The sequence below is a fragment of the Pogona vitticeps genome, chromosome 1 (genome assembly GCF_051106095.1).
Source record: "Pogona vitticeps strain Pit_001003342236 chromosome 1, PviZW2.1, whole genome shotgun sequence".
NCBI lineage: Eukaryota > Metazoa > Chordata > Lepidosauria > Squamata > Agamidae > Pogona > Pogona vitticeps.
Window position 1 is genome coordinate 33729294 of NC_135783.1, and position 15000 is coordinate 33744293.

Genomic DNA, 15000 nt, shown 5'->3' on the forward strand with positions numbered 1-15000 from the left:
AATGTGATCAGAGGACAGTAGTGGGAAAGAATGTATTTCCAACTTGCAATCAAAATAAGGAAGGAAGATCTGAGAGCACAGGGAATATTTTTGTTAACCAGGACAAGTCATTTTCCAACATCTGGATGTCAATATGGGATGTTGTTGTTGTTTTATTCAACACGTCTAACATTTGTGGCTGCAATTATATTCCCTCGTCCTTTTGGCAGTGATCATGGAGCTACTTTATCCCTCCTGCCCCCCCCCAACAGTTTCCTAGCCTATTGCTTACATGACCTGACCTAGCTTGCTCTTTCTTGTTCTTTCTCTTGACATCTGTGGGAATAAAAGCCCTCCTGAACATATCTCAGGACCTGGAAAGAATCCTGTGACTCTCATCATCTACATGGACCATTTCAAATGAAGACAACCCTCAAGGGATGTGGCTTGTTATTGCATATGAATAAGAATTCAGTACTTGTATACAGAAAAGAGGCATGATAAAAGAAAAATCAGCAGATGGAATGCATTGTTTTAATCACTCCCCAAACCTCGAAAGGTCAGCATTGATACATTCCTCTTCAAAACGAACATGGATGAATCACTTCCTTCTGATCAAAAGCTGCCTTCTCTGACAACAAAGTATGAAACATTCTGTAGACAGACCATCACAGCTTACAAGTTCTGCCCATACTGCAAGTGCTTGAAGGTGCTGGTTGAACGGAAAACAACGCTACCCCACCTAAAATTTAATCACTTCTCTGGTACTTTGACTGCCTAAACTCTACAGTTTTAACAATGTGATATGGTACCAGATTGACTGCCGCAGCTCCATTCTACAGAATCATTAGATTTATTATTTGTTGTGGTTTTAGAATTCCATGCTGGAAAGCTCTAGAGCATCCATCCATCCACCCACATGCCATGTGTTGTTTTTTTCAAGCATTATCTATAAGTGTATACTCATAATGGAGAGAGGAGAGCACCCTTCCTTCTCATTACTTTCATTCCTGTTGGCTTCCCATTTGCAAAGGCTGATGAGTCTGAAGAGGAAGACTGGCCACCACCTGCATCAGACTGGACATTTTCTATATATACACCACTTCATGGATGTCATGGTTCTAGCTTGTTGGGATCCTTGAGGATAGAAAGAAAGTGCATGTCTGAAATCCTATGCTTTGGAGAGCAGCTTATCATATTCATTCATTCATTCATTCATTCATTCATTCATTCATTCATTCATTCATTCATTCATTCATTCATTCATTCATTCATTCATTCATACATTCATTCATTCATTCATTCATTCATTCATTTAGTTTCTATACCACCCATCTGGCCATTCTGGGTGGTTTACAGATTAAACATTTACAGTTTCAAACAATAAATAATAATAGTATAAAATCAAAATAAAGATAAAACAACCAACAATTTAAAAATAACAATTAAAGTAATATAAAACAAAATAATATAGAGCAAGACAGCAGGACTGATAGTATAAATGTTGGGACCAATCACTGTATTAAGGTGTTGTAATTAAGATATTGTAAGGTCCGGGAAGGCCTGATGGAAAAAGCTGCATTTTTAACAGTTACTTAAAAATTCCCAGTAAAGGGGCCAGGCATATTTTGGGTGGGAAGCTGTTCCAAAGCTGAGGAGTGACTACCTAGAAGTCCCAGTTTCTGGTTGTCTCTTTCCAGGCCTTTCTCAGGCTCAGTACTGTCAACTGCCCAGCCTGGGAAGATTGTATGGGCCAGGCAGATCTTGTTGGGAGGAGGTGTTCTGTCAGGTATCGAGGTCCTAAACCGTTTAAGGGCTCGTATCAAGGCAATAGCATGCAGACCTAATCAGAGAAGGAATTTGTGCCCTTCAGCACATAACAATTTCTCTGCCTTGGGGAAATGTGGCGAATGCCTTCCATTCTTCCTTGCCAGTTTCAATGGAGGGACACCAGGCTATAATAACTCTTTGGGTTGTGGTAGCTTTTTGGCTGTGAGAGGAACTGGGCAACTCCCCTCTCCAGAAGGGACAATGCTCAGCTGGCCCCAGGGACCCCCAAGCATATGAAGATATCCGTGCCCTCTCTTTTGCTATACTGCATCATGATGTATTCTTGTCAACTCTCAATAAACAGTGACCTTCTAAAACCTCAGTGGCCTTCTGTCATTGTCAGGGCTCAAGCAAAGCTCACTGAGGTCCTGACTGGTCCAAAACTCCTAATTAGCATATTTAGTAGAAGACACCCCCCCCTTACTCCAAGTTCATCTCTAAGCAAACATTGTCCCCCTCTCCAAGTCTTTGGGATGGTCTTTCCCTGTCCAGTCAGCCTTGCATCCAGAAGTCAGCAAAGCTTAATGCAGGTTCCCCACGTGATTCAGGACTCCAGTGATTAAACTCCATTCGCTGTTTAACAGTAACTCCACTCCCCAGTGTCACATTTTGTTCCTCAGAGCAAGGACCTTTCTTCCTTTAATCTAGAAAGCATGGTCTCTATATAAATACAATGATTATGATAATCAGAACTGCCCCTGAGACTTAAGCGGACCTCCTTCTCTATGTGTCAGCTGTGTCTTGGATTATCTCATGACAACGGCTGACAAGGGAATTCCAGACTTTATTTATTTATTTATCCCGCCCATCTGGTTGAAACAACCACTCTAGGCAGTGTTCTCGCTAGTATCCTGTTGCACTCTTGTACATGGACAGGCAATTAAATGTTCTCACTAGTATCCTGTTGCACTCTTGTACATGGACAGGCAAAAAAACTAAAAGGAAGTATTTGTTCTAAATTGCTTTGAATTCCTTTAAATGCTGTCCTGAGCAACCAGCAACAGACGTATGGCAGAAATAAAGGGACAGACAATCACTATGTGGGATGTGTTATCCTGAGTCAGATGTCCTCTCTCATCCCATGTGCCCGAGTTCCTTTCTTCATGTTTGCCTGAGTGCATTGTCTTTCTTGCCCAACCCGAGCCATGTTGTATGATTTGGTTTCTGTTAGGTCCCTGCAGCTAACAATTTCAAACCTTCCTTCTTTTCTCTCTCTTTTTCACTTTGGTGTGCTTTGTCCATATTATATCTTATTCACACCAATTGGGCAAGCAGCTCCATTTTCAAATCTGAATCTCTCAAAGTGAAGAAATGGCATCATTTTATCTTGAAACTCTGCAAATTCAAACTAAACTAAACTAAAAGATCATGAATCCAAATACATGGCTATTTGTTTTGGGCTTCAAACAGTTAATGAATCCCATTGGATGTGCCAGTTTCCACAATCCCTGTGTTCTGTGCCTACAGTCTTGGCACTCTATACATACAATGTACTTTAGACTGGGTTGTGCAAATGATTTTTGAGCAGAATGGTTATTCAGTATGAATAAGGCTTGCCAGAGATAGAGGCTTGTGGCAGCCGTTACATGGGGCTCTGCATATTATTCTACTATCCATTACATTCTTTCCCCTGCTTTCCTAAATATAGGTAGAGATTGCATATCCATAAATGTTCCTACATATATTAGACAGCTACTTATACATTAATTTAAATGGAGGTTTGTGAGGTTGTGTCTGCTACCAGGAAAGAGAAGTACAGAAGCTATGGATATGTATAGACTGGAAACCTGATGCTTATAAAAATCTATGTTGAAGCATTTGAATTAAACGTTCTCGCTAGTATCCTGTTGCTTAAACATGGAGCAGAAAGGATTATAATAATTTATAATTATGAAAATGTTAATTATTGTCCAGTAGACATCCTTCAGTCTCGAGAGACTATGGTAACGTGCTCTGAATAGTGGTCTTGGAACAGCATCTAGTGTGGCTGAGAAGGCCCTCCCTGCTAACCAAATCAAAGACCTTTGTAAGATCTATGAAGTCCACAAAGAATGGCTGTTGTTGTTTCCTACATTTCTCCTGCAACTGTCTGAGGGAGAATACCATGTCAGTGGTGGATGTATGAGCTCAAAATCCACACTGTGATTCTGGATAAACTCTGTCTGCAAGCACCTGGAGCCTCTTCAGCACAACATGGGCAAGCAGCAGTGATAATTTGGGTTACCCAACCAGCTATGTTCTTTTCCCTTCGATTTCAAGGTGAAAACATGAAGCCAAAGGTGGGGAAGACAAAGCTTTGTTGGGGAATTTTTCCCCAGGCTTTGTTCCATTGCTGCTGGAGCTAATACAAAAACAAAGCTCATGAGTTGTGGTTCTGGTGCTCCACAACCTGCCTAGTTTCAAATGACTAACCTGTGGGAACTTCTGCTCATTTGTAGAGATGTGCACAAAACAAACCTAGAAACAAACAAACAAACAAAAAGCCCACAATTTGGGCAGCTTCATGGCTCATTTCTGGTTCATTTGGGGGAAATTATCCCTGTCCAGAATGAAATGAAACACCAAACTTTTACCAGCATTGGTTATTCACTCATTTTGTTTTTGGGCTTGTTGTCCCAAACCCAGTGTTTGCCAAACTTGAAGGTGAAGGGATGTCAGTCAGCTGAAGACTCACTGTGCTTTTGGCACCTCTAACACGCACAGGGTGTGTGCGTTCTACCACTCCTGATCCCAAATCACACAAACTACAAAATGGTTCATTTCATTGGGAACATTCATGAAAGTTCATGGTGGTTCGTGAATAACCAAGAACCATCGTGAACCTCATGATGCCCATCTTTAGTAATTATGTTAGCAGCACGCACTAGAGTAGTAAGATAAGCTTGTGACCATGAATTAAGCGTAGTCATTCAAGTTGCTCATGGAAAAGTAAAAGCAAACATAAATAGGTTTATTCTTCCAAGAAATACATTTATTGTAGAACCAGATAGTATCTAGACTTCAGTACAGAAGTTTTAGAGGTGACTTTGATGTGTGCAAGTGTACTTAAGGTCAACATGGAGGCACTTTCATACACTGCAGATGAAGGAGACAAAATGAAGTAAACTATTTCCTAGAAGTGCCCAAGCTTTCAAACTCTCTCCTCCTGCAGTGCCACATGCCCTGAAATTTGTTTCCTTACCTGGAGACCTAGAGAAGTACTTGAAACGTCAGCTGGAGCTCTGAGACTTGGCCACACTGGTAAGAACAGTAGAAACCAGCACATTAAAACACTAAAGCAGACCTTTGTAAAACAAAGGATTGAAAATAAAATTACAGTACCAGCTTTGGTTATCCACTCATTTTGAGCGAATTTTGAGTAGACCCATTTAGTCCTTGGAACTTATGGAAGAGTTGACTCACCAAATCCCCACTGATTCAATGGGAGTACTCTAGTGTGACTTTACTGCACTTTCAAGGTCTGAGGAGATGCAGTTGCACTGGAGATTTCTTCACCATCATCACTCCTCAGAGAAAGATTGAACATTTATTTTATTTTTAGTCTTATCATTATGGGTCTTCCTCCACTTGAAGACAGGAAGTTCTTAGACATGTTTCTATTCATATGGAAGTCTGTGGAATCTCGTGTCATTTCTTTATCTACTATAGCCTGGTTGCTTGTGTGGCATTCACACAATGAGTTTTCTTCCATTTGCTGCACAACTGAAGTTTCTGTAATTTATGAATAAACCATCCCAGCTGAGCTCTCAGTTGAAGGAATCTAGAAAGTAGATTTCTTGCCAGCTGGCTTCTTCTAAACTAGTCAGACTGTGGTTTCAGTCGACATTCAGCAGCCCAGGAAATAACTGTAGTAGGGCTGTGCACAAATCTGGAATTACTGACTGAATTGGCTTGATTCAGACTGATTTGTATGAAGTACAGATTAAAGCAGAATGGCCAGAGGGAAATGAAGTAAATTTACAAATTGATTGGTTTCTGGAGAACAGATTGAATTGGATGGAGGCATGCATTCTTTCAACCTTTTTGTAAAAGCAGAATTTAAAGGTGCAAACTCCAGAAGACATTTGTCTCAGATCTGGCAAGTTTACACTCGTCTTCAATCTCTTGTCTCCAAATAGCATGTTCATTAGGGCAAAACCAAAGAAGCTATAGCTGCTTTGGTTTTATTATGTAAGTCAATAGGAAGGTTACAAATCAGTTTGGATTCAGGAAGCAAATCAAATTAGGTGAGGCACAAAGCACTTCTGGTTCTATAGCAATACATTCCCTGGAATGGCCTCCAAAATGAACTGGGGGACCAGTGCCCAATGCTGTTACATAGAATGACCAGTTCAATCGCCAACCCCCATACCGATCTTCCGAAAGCAAAGAAAGTTCCTTGAGCAGAAACAGCTTACTTAGTCAACATGGCATCTCCATCTTTAATAATCTGCTGAATCCATCTAGGAAACTATTATTTTATTGTAATGTCTGCAATTTTTTTAACTTCTTCCTCCTCTCTTCTGCCCCCCCCCACCCTGCTGTATGGTTTTACTATACTATCTTGTTTCATCTTTACTATGAAGCCACTTCATCCTTCTTCAGACAATGAACTGAAAAGTACATGGATTTCTTCCTGAGCAAGCCAAAACCCAATTTTGGCTGTATATTTAAAATGTACACTTCTAAGCACCTGTCCTGGAAAACTGGACCCCCACATAATTTAAAAATTACAAATGAATTATATTTCTTTGAATCTGTCTGGGAAGTAATTACGTCTGCATCTTTTAATCTTTCTAAATGAGAATGTAGGCATTATGACTAAAGCTTTCGCTTCCTTTCCCAACTAGCTGTATTTTGTAGAATGAGAGATAGAAAAAGTATTGGACAAAAATACAGGTGTGCAATGATATTTCTACCCAGTCTGTACCAAAACAAGAGGGCATAGACTGGTGCCTCATCCACCCTGTGGTCTTCTGGGGACAGTCTTATCCAGTCTTCATCTGGATGATAACATTTGTGTGTTTCTGGTTCTTAGTTTAAAAACTAATTCCTGAAAATAGCAAGGCCAGTCACTGATTGAACCATGAAAACAAAACAGAAAGGTTTCCACCCAGCAGCAGTCTTCAAAGCAGACCACTCTTTCATTTATTGTTTTCTTAAAGTTCTTTTTTCTAGCCACCAGAAAAAAATTCCACTCTTTCTAAGGAAGCCATAAGGAAGGGAGGGAATAGATTTGAAAAGGTTATGAGCACGATCCTCTTTGATTTCTTCTAAAAACAACAATGTGGGAGGAATTATCTACACTTTCAGTCCTTTCTCTGTCTCCTCTTCCTGATTCTCTCTGGACTTTAAATCAGTGGTGCTTTGAGCACAAGATTTGATGATTTAATCAATGACTTTGTAGCAGGAAAGGCAAGGAAGGTTAATCTCCAAGGCAAAGATGATACCCTCTGTGTACTCTAGATCAGTGGTCCCCAACCTTGGGCCTCCAGATGTTCTTGGACTACAACTCCCAGAAGCCTTCACCACCACCTCTGCTGGCCAGGATTTCTGGGAGTTGAAGTCCAAGAATATCTGGAGGCCCAAGGTTGGGGACCACTGCTCTAGATGACAAATGAACATCTTCCTTGGCTTTTCTTTCTTTCTCTTGCTATGTGTAATAATAGCACATGCATTCTAGATTTAAATGAGAGATCTATGGATGGTGCTGATTTGCTCTTATGACCACCAAGCTCTTTATGCATTCCTCTGGACACATAGAAATAGCCCTGATTCATTTTGGATGTACATGTATGTCCAAGTCAGTGCACATTCCTAGATGAAATGCTATGCTCACTGGAAGCTCTTAAAAGATGTGCTCTGTCACAAAAGAACGTGGTACAAATGTGATTATTTCTTCATCTTTGTGCTGTTGCTTCCATTGTACAGACTGAAATGGAACTATCCTTGAACACTGCAACCTGAGCAAGCATGAGCAGAAACGGGCCACAATGCAATTGAAACTTATACTAGTCCTCCACATTATGGTGGCATAATTTGATTATTAATAAATGTATCATTCATTATTGCAATTAATAGATTAAAATTCTGGCCTTGGTGGATAAACCCCGGATATCTTTTAACTGATGAAGGAAGCAAGATGCTTCTTTATTATAAACCCTTTGCTTCCTGTTCTAGGGAACTTCGTATTCCTTGTCTTGGTAATCTTCTCCAAGATATACTACACAAAGGCCCTAGAGAAGACTGCACTATGTTCACATAGTCCTACATAATTTTTTTTAAAAGATAGAAGCTGGTCCTTCTAACTTATCCCTTTATGAAATGATACTGGCTAGAAGAAGAAGATGGCAAAGCATTTCTCTGATTTCCATAATCCTTGACTACTGGATGAACTGGCTAGGGTTTAACAACATAGGACCATAGAAGCTGCCTTATACTGAATTAGATTCTATCTAGCCTAGTATTGTTGAAACTGACTGGTAGGTCCTCTCTAGAAATCTCTCTAGGGAACTCTTTCCTGTCCCTACCAGGGACACCAACGATTGACCCTGGGACTTTCTCTAATCAAAACAAATGAACTACTGCCCTTCTCATATGAACCTATGGGTATCAAAGTCTAAAACACCTGGAAAGACCAGCACAGATGTGACTTTAAAAGGTGCAAGACTAGGTCACGGTATTTGATTTTTCCTGTGGAGTTTGCTCTTTCCTCAATGAATACTGGGAGTGTAAAAAAGCTGGACAGCTCAGTGTTTGCTGTCCTCTGAAGATGCCGGCCACAGAGACTGGCGAAACGTTAGGAAAAACCACCTTCAGAACACAGCCAAGAAGCCCGAAAAACCCACAACAACCATTAGATCCCGGCCGTGAAAGCCTTTGCGAATACAGCTCAGTGTAGGTTTGCCCATCCATTTAGGCAAAATAAAGGCCAAGCATAGAGGTCCTATTGCCCTCACAATATTGATACATTCTTTTGTCTATGTGCTAAGCATAGACAAATCTGAAACTTATTTATTACCTTCTTATAGTATATCATTCAAAGAGATCTGGATCAGAGAGCCCATCAAATAGTGTCATGATGCTCAGGCTTTGGCCTTCCACTTGCTTGGGACTTCAGCTCCCAATATTCCTGACCATTGGCCATCCTGACTGTGGCTTCTGGGACTTGTTTCCAAGAATGTGGAGTTCCAAAGTTTGAAAACCATTGAAAGAATGGAGCCCTCAAAATAGAGGATTGCCCTCTTTAAAGTTGAACACCTGGCTTGACAAGGCATAAGAACATTTTCATCTTGTATGTTCCGCCTCTTCCAAGTTTGGTGGGGCTTTAGTAGGTGCTTTTAGCATTCTCCCCCAAATCCTGGACTCAGCAAGGGCCATTAATAGCTTATTTTTCCTCATAATGTTTCACCAAGTTTAAGATACAGAACATGAAAACTCCAGGTCTGCTAGCTAGACATTTTGAGGTAGAAGGAAATCCTTTCAATTTATTGGTGCAGAAATTTTCACTGTTCAACCAATATTCTTGGCTCACATTAAAGAGAGGGACAAAGTACACAACTAGGTTATTTTTTAAAAATTCCTGCTTTGGCAATCTTCTCCATGAGACAATACACAAAGGCTGAAGAGAACAATGCGGAATGTTCTTCTGCTTCTGCAAGATCAAAATATTGACTGTAGCCAGTGCATTTACTGTACCTCCAAAGTCATAGAGCACTGGTTCTTAACCTTGGGTTACTCAGGAGTTTTGGACTGCAACTCCCAGAAGCCTTCACCACCAATTGTGCTGGCTGGGGTTTCTGGGAGTTGCAGTTCAAAAACATCCGAGTGACAAAGGTTAAGAACCACTGTCATAGAGTATCCCCTTGTAGAGCTACTCTTACAAAATGGGTGTCTGCATACAGTGTCTGCATACAGTGTGCATGGGCCCAGAACATAGGGTTGACTCCTTCATTTTAATTGGGATATTGATCATGCTTTTTAAGACTATGGATTTTAATTGGGTATACAATTACAATTGTATAGAATTGCATCTGTCCTGTTGTCCCAACTGCTAACATCAGGACAGGTGAAATAGGTGGATTGGAAGGGAGTTTGCTTCTTCATTATAATGCATAGTATAGAAAGCTGCTAGAATTCAGTAGCTGGGTAATCAGTTTGCTGATCTCGGAAGGACAAAAGGCTGATTCAACCTTGAGCCAGCTTCTTGAGCCCAGGATCGAATGAGGCAGTGAGTAGAGTCTCCACCACAGTACTACAGTTTAACCACCGAGCCACAAGGCTCCTTAACTACAGTCATCCCCAAACTACAGATCTCAAGATTCTACAAAAGGAAGGTATAACTCCAAAAGATGTACCAGATAGTTGTAACTGAGTAATGCTGACACACTCTAAATCCCAGCTAAACATTTATGCAATGATAGCCTAAGAGAAATTTGGTTTGCAAAAAATCTGGTGAAACTTTCGACCACATTATCTGCTACTAATTTTTCCTGACTGGCTAGGGACAATCTCTTGGGAGTGAATGGCATCTATTCTGATCAAAATAACAATCCAAACTGAGGTAAATCCCAGCAACCCATTGGTTGTGAAAAATGCTTGTGGAGAGAAATCAGACAATATAACCAATTCTCTCAATTGAAGCATTTCCAGACAGTGATTCACCAGCAGTTGTAATAAAGCCAAATAGGCAAAAGAGCCCTTTTTCAACTCCCACATATTTACCTTAGGCCGTCAAACATTATAATTGCTGGAGAAGTGTTGCTACCTGTTGGTGCATTCAGAATCTGGAAAAGGAATTTGTTTTAAAAGATTTTAAAATTATTATTATTATTATTATTTGTGCAGCCGAGACTGAGAGAAAATTGAAGCTGGGTATTAGAAATGGGAATGCCAGCATGAATGGAGCTTGGGTAAGGCCAGAGCGGGAGTGTTCTTCAGGATGTTTAAGTGTAAACATAGATGTAACATTGGAGCTCTCTGTCTGTCTGTCTGTCTGTCTGTCTGTCTGTCTCTCTCTCTCTCTCTCTCTGTAGCTGACTCATATGTATGTGTAGGGTTGCCAGCTCAGCAGCTTCCACTTGCCTGTGATTTCAAAGCCAAAAGCTCAGTCCGGAGGGTGGACGTCTGTGGTTGAGGTGAAGGCCGGATTTTATGTAACAATTACAAAATTATATACATATGTACTACATCCATGTGTGCTTGTGCAATGAAAAAGAAAGCTCAAAGTCCTAATACTGGAGTTTGGCTCGCTGCTTTCTCCGAACATCACACGTATGCACTCACCAGTTGTCTTTTGAGTCCCCTCCCCTCACAGCCATTCCACATACATGACACACGTACGAAATACATTCCTGCTGAGCCAGTAAGCGCTGGCACCAGCTGTGAGCAGGCAAAGTGAGACTGGAGACCTGGAGACAGGCAGCATTTTCTTGAGACTTCAGCTGATGTCCTAAGACTTACCAGCCCTAAGTATGGGTAACTTCAGGAGGCCAAAATCAGACTGAGACAGTGGTAATATGTATATATTTTTTTCCCTGAGGGACAGCTTATCTTTAACAGCTTCTATGGCAGGATGGTAAACAATGCCCCCTCTTCCTTTGAGAAATAACTGTATGTATTAAATATTGAAGAAACTGAAGAAAGTAGGAAAAACCACAGAGCTAGTCAGGTATAATATAAACCAAATCCCTTATGAATACACAGTGGAAGTGAAGAACAGATTTAAGGAACTAGATTTGGTGGACAGAGTGCCTGAAGAACTTTGGATAGAGACTCATAACATTGTGCAGGAGGCAGCAACAAAAACCATCCCAAAGAAAAGGAAATGCAAAAAAGCAAAGTGGCTGTCCAACGAGGCCTTACAAATAGCAGAGAAGAGAAGAGAAACAAAATGTAAGGGAGGTAGGGAAAGTTACAAAAGTATTATTATTATTATTATTATTATTATTATTATTATTATTATTATTATTATTATTATTATTATTATTATTATTATTATTATTATTATAACATACAAACTTAAAAACATTAGCAATCTAACATATAAATTAACGAGACAGAAAGACAAAAAGAAAAATTACCAGCTAAACATCCTTCCTTCCCCCATGGATCAGAGATTTCACCATTGTCTGAACCTCGAATGTCTTCAAGAGGATTCTGGTGAGCACTGAATTCGCTATATACTACGTTTCACCCTAAGCTCCTGTCTTTTTCTGGGTCCAATTATGTATCAGCTTCCAACTTTGCTTTACAAAGTCTCTTGGTTGATCCTGTAGTGCCTCTGAGAGCATGTTCAGTTCTGCAGTGTCCAGTAGCTTCTTTAATAGCTCATCTATCGTTGGTGTCTCTTTATTCTTCCATTTTTAGGCCCAGAGTAACCTAGCTGCTATGAAAATATACAGTAGATTATATTTTATTTTCTTGTCAATAATTTCTGGCATTATATTCAATAATAACATTTCAGGTTTAAAAATTAATATTTGTTGAACAGTTTCTTTTGCCATTTCACATGCCTACATCCATATTTTTATTTATTTATTTATTTATTTTGCTTTTTCACATGACCACCACATATGATAGAAAGTCCCTGGATTTATTTATTTTTTTACACTTCCAACCAACATTGTTGTTACCTTCTGACATTTTTGCCAATCTTACTGGGGTAAAATGCCATCTATGAAACATTTTAAGGATATTTTCGCTAAGATTCACTGGCTTAATCATTTTATGATTCTCTTTCCACATCTTTGTCCTTTCATCAATATCAATATTGTACCCAATTTTTTGTGCCAAATTTACCATTGTTTCCTTCAAACTCTCATCCTCCAAGTAATATTCCAATAAGTATGTACACATTTTTTGGATTATTTTGTCATTAGTGTAGATCCATAATTCATCCACCTGGACTTTCTCCTCAAAAAAGCCCATAATTTTATCCTTTTTATACCTCAATTCTAATTTCAGTATTGACCACCAATCTGTAGTTAGACCCAGTTTCTCTAGATCTTGTTTGTCTTTTATATTCTGATCTTTAGTTAATAAATATATGTGAGTAACGCTCCCTTCTGATTTAATACTGGGAAAGTTACAGAAAATTCAATGCAGATTTCCAAAGAGTAGCAAGGAGAGACAAAAGGGCTTTCTTAAAAGAACAGTGCAAAGAAATACAGGAAAAGAATAGAAAGGGAAAAAACAGAGATTTGGTCAAGAAAACTGGAGATATTAAAGGAACATTTTGTGCAAAGATGGACATGATAAAGGACAAAAATGGAAGGGACCTCGCAGAAGCAGAAGACATCAAGAAGAGGTGGCAGGAATACACAGAGGAATTATACCAGAAAGATCTGGATGTTCTGGACAACCCAGATAGTGTGGCTGCTGACCTTGAGCCAGACATCCTGGAGACTGAAGTCAAGTGGGCCTTAGAAAGCATGGCTAACAACAAGGCCAGTGGAGGTGATGGCATTCCAGCTGAACTATTTAAAATCTTAAAAGATGATGCTGTTAAGGTGCTACACTCAACATGCCAGCAAGTTTGGAAAACTCAGCAGTGACCAGAGGATTGCGAAAGATCAGTCTACATCCCAATCCCAAAGAAGGGCAGTGCCAAAGAATGCTCCAACGACCATACAATTGCACTCATTTCACATGCTAGCAAAGTTATGCTCAAAATCCTACAAGGTAGGCTTCAGCAGTATGTGGACCGAGAACTCCCAGAAGTACAAGCTGGGTTTCGAAGGGACAGAGGAACTAGAGACCAAATTGCTAACATGTGCTGGATTATGGAGAAAGCCAGAGAGTTCCCAGAATTGGGAATGCCTGACGAATTTATTGATCTCCTGAGAAATCTATATGTGGGACATGAAGTAACAGTTAGAATTGGATATGGAACAACTGATTGGTTCAAAATTGGGAAAGGAGTGTGACAAGGCTGTATATTGTCTCCCTGTTTATTTAACTTATATGCAGAACACATCATGCGAAAGGCTTGACTAGACGAATCCCAAACCGGAATTAAGATTGCCGGAAGCAATATCAACAACCTCAGATATGCAGATGATACCACTCTGATGGCAGAAAGTGAAGAGGAATTAAAGAACCTCTTAATAAGGGTGAAAGAGGAGAGCACAAAAGTGGTCTGAAGCTCAACATCAAAAAAAAAAAAAAAAAAAAAAAACAAACCTAAGATCATGGCTACTGGTCCCATCACCTCCTGGCAAATAGAAGGGGAAGATATGGAGGCAGTGACAGATTTTACTTTTTTGGGCTCCATGATCACTCCAGATGGTGACAGCAGCCCCGAAATTAAAAGACACCTGCTTCTTGAGAGGAAAGAGATGAGAAACCTAGACAGCATCTTAATCTTTTTGTGTATGTAGAACAATTTTTCCTCTTCTCATTCTCCTTTGTTGTTCTTTTTTTTTTTTTGGCTTTGAATTGTACTGTGTGAATGATTTTTTTTCAGTCCTTCTCGAACACTGTCGTCTGTTTCCTGAGAACATAAATCAAGACATATACAATGAGGCCCGATGTAGGAATGAACCCTTTTGTCTCCTTCCTCCTACTGGTCTGGACTGTCATTAAAATAACTTTTCTTTAGTGAGCCTCATGGCGCAGTGGTTAAACCACAGTACTGCAGCCAAAACTGTGCTCATGACCTGGGGTTCAATCCCAGGTAGCCGGTTCAAGGTTGACTCAGCCTTCCATCCTTCCCAGGTCGGTAAAATGAGTACCCACCTTGCTGGGGAGGGGCAATGTGCAGCCTGCATAATTACCTTGTAAACTGCCCGGAGAGTGCTTGAAGTGCTATGGGGCAGTATATAAGCAGCACACTTTGCTTTTGCTTTGTTTTTTGTTTTGTTTTTTAAATCTACAATGTTATGGACTGTCTGAAAGCCTGCAAGAAAAATGAACAAGTGAGCACAAGACCAAATCAAACCTGAACTTTTTCTGGAGATGAACATGATGAAACTTTGGGCACATCATGAGAATCCAAGATTAACTGGGAAAGGCAATAATGGTGGGGAAAGTTGAAACCAGACAAAAAAGAGAAAGACAAATACTGTATGAGATTGATTGACTCTATAAAGGAAGCCACAGCCTTGAGCTTACAAGAGCTGAACAGGGCTGTTGAGGAGAGGCCGTTTTGGAGGTCACTCATTCATAGGGTCACCCCATAAATCAGATGCAACTTGATGGCATAAAACAATA

At 40.0% G+C, this 15000-nt stretch overlaps 1 long non-coding RNA gene across 1 annotated transcript in view; it reads left to right on the forward strand.

The window, feature by feature from the left end:
- Window positions 1-2729: 2729 nt before the first annotated feature.
- The window catches only part of LOC144585789 (uncharacterized), a 45496-nt gene continuing 33225 nt past the window's right edge, over window positions 2730-15000 (forward strand). The window contains exon 1 of the long non-coding RNA XR_013540344.1: window positions 2730-10124. This is a non-coding gene — a long non-coding RNA (uncharacterized LOC144585789). The remainder of the gene's footprint in view (window positions 10125-15000) is intronic.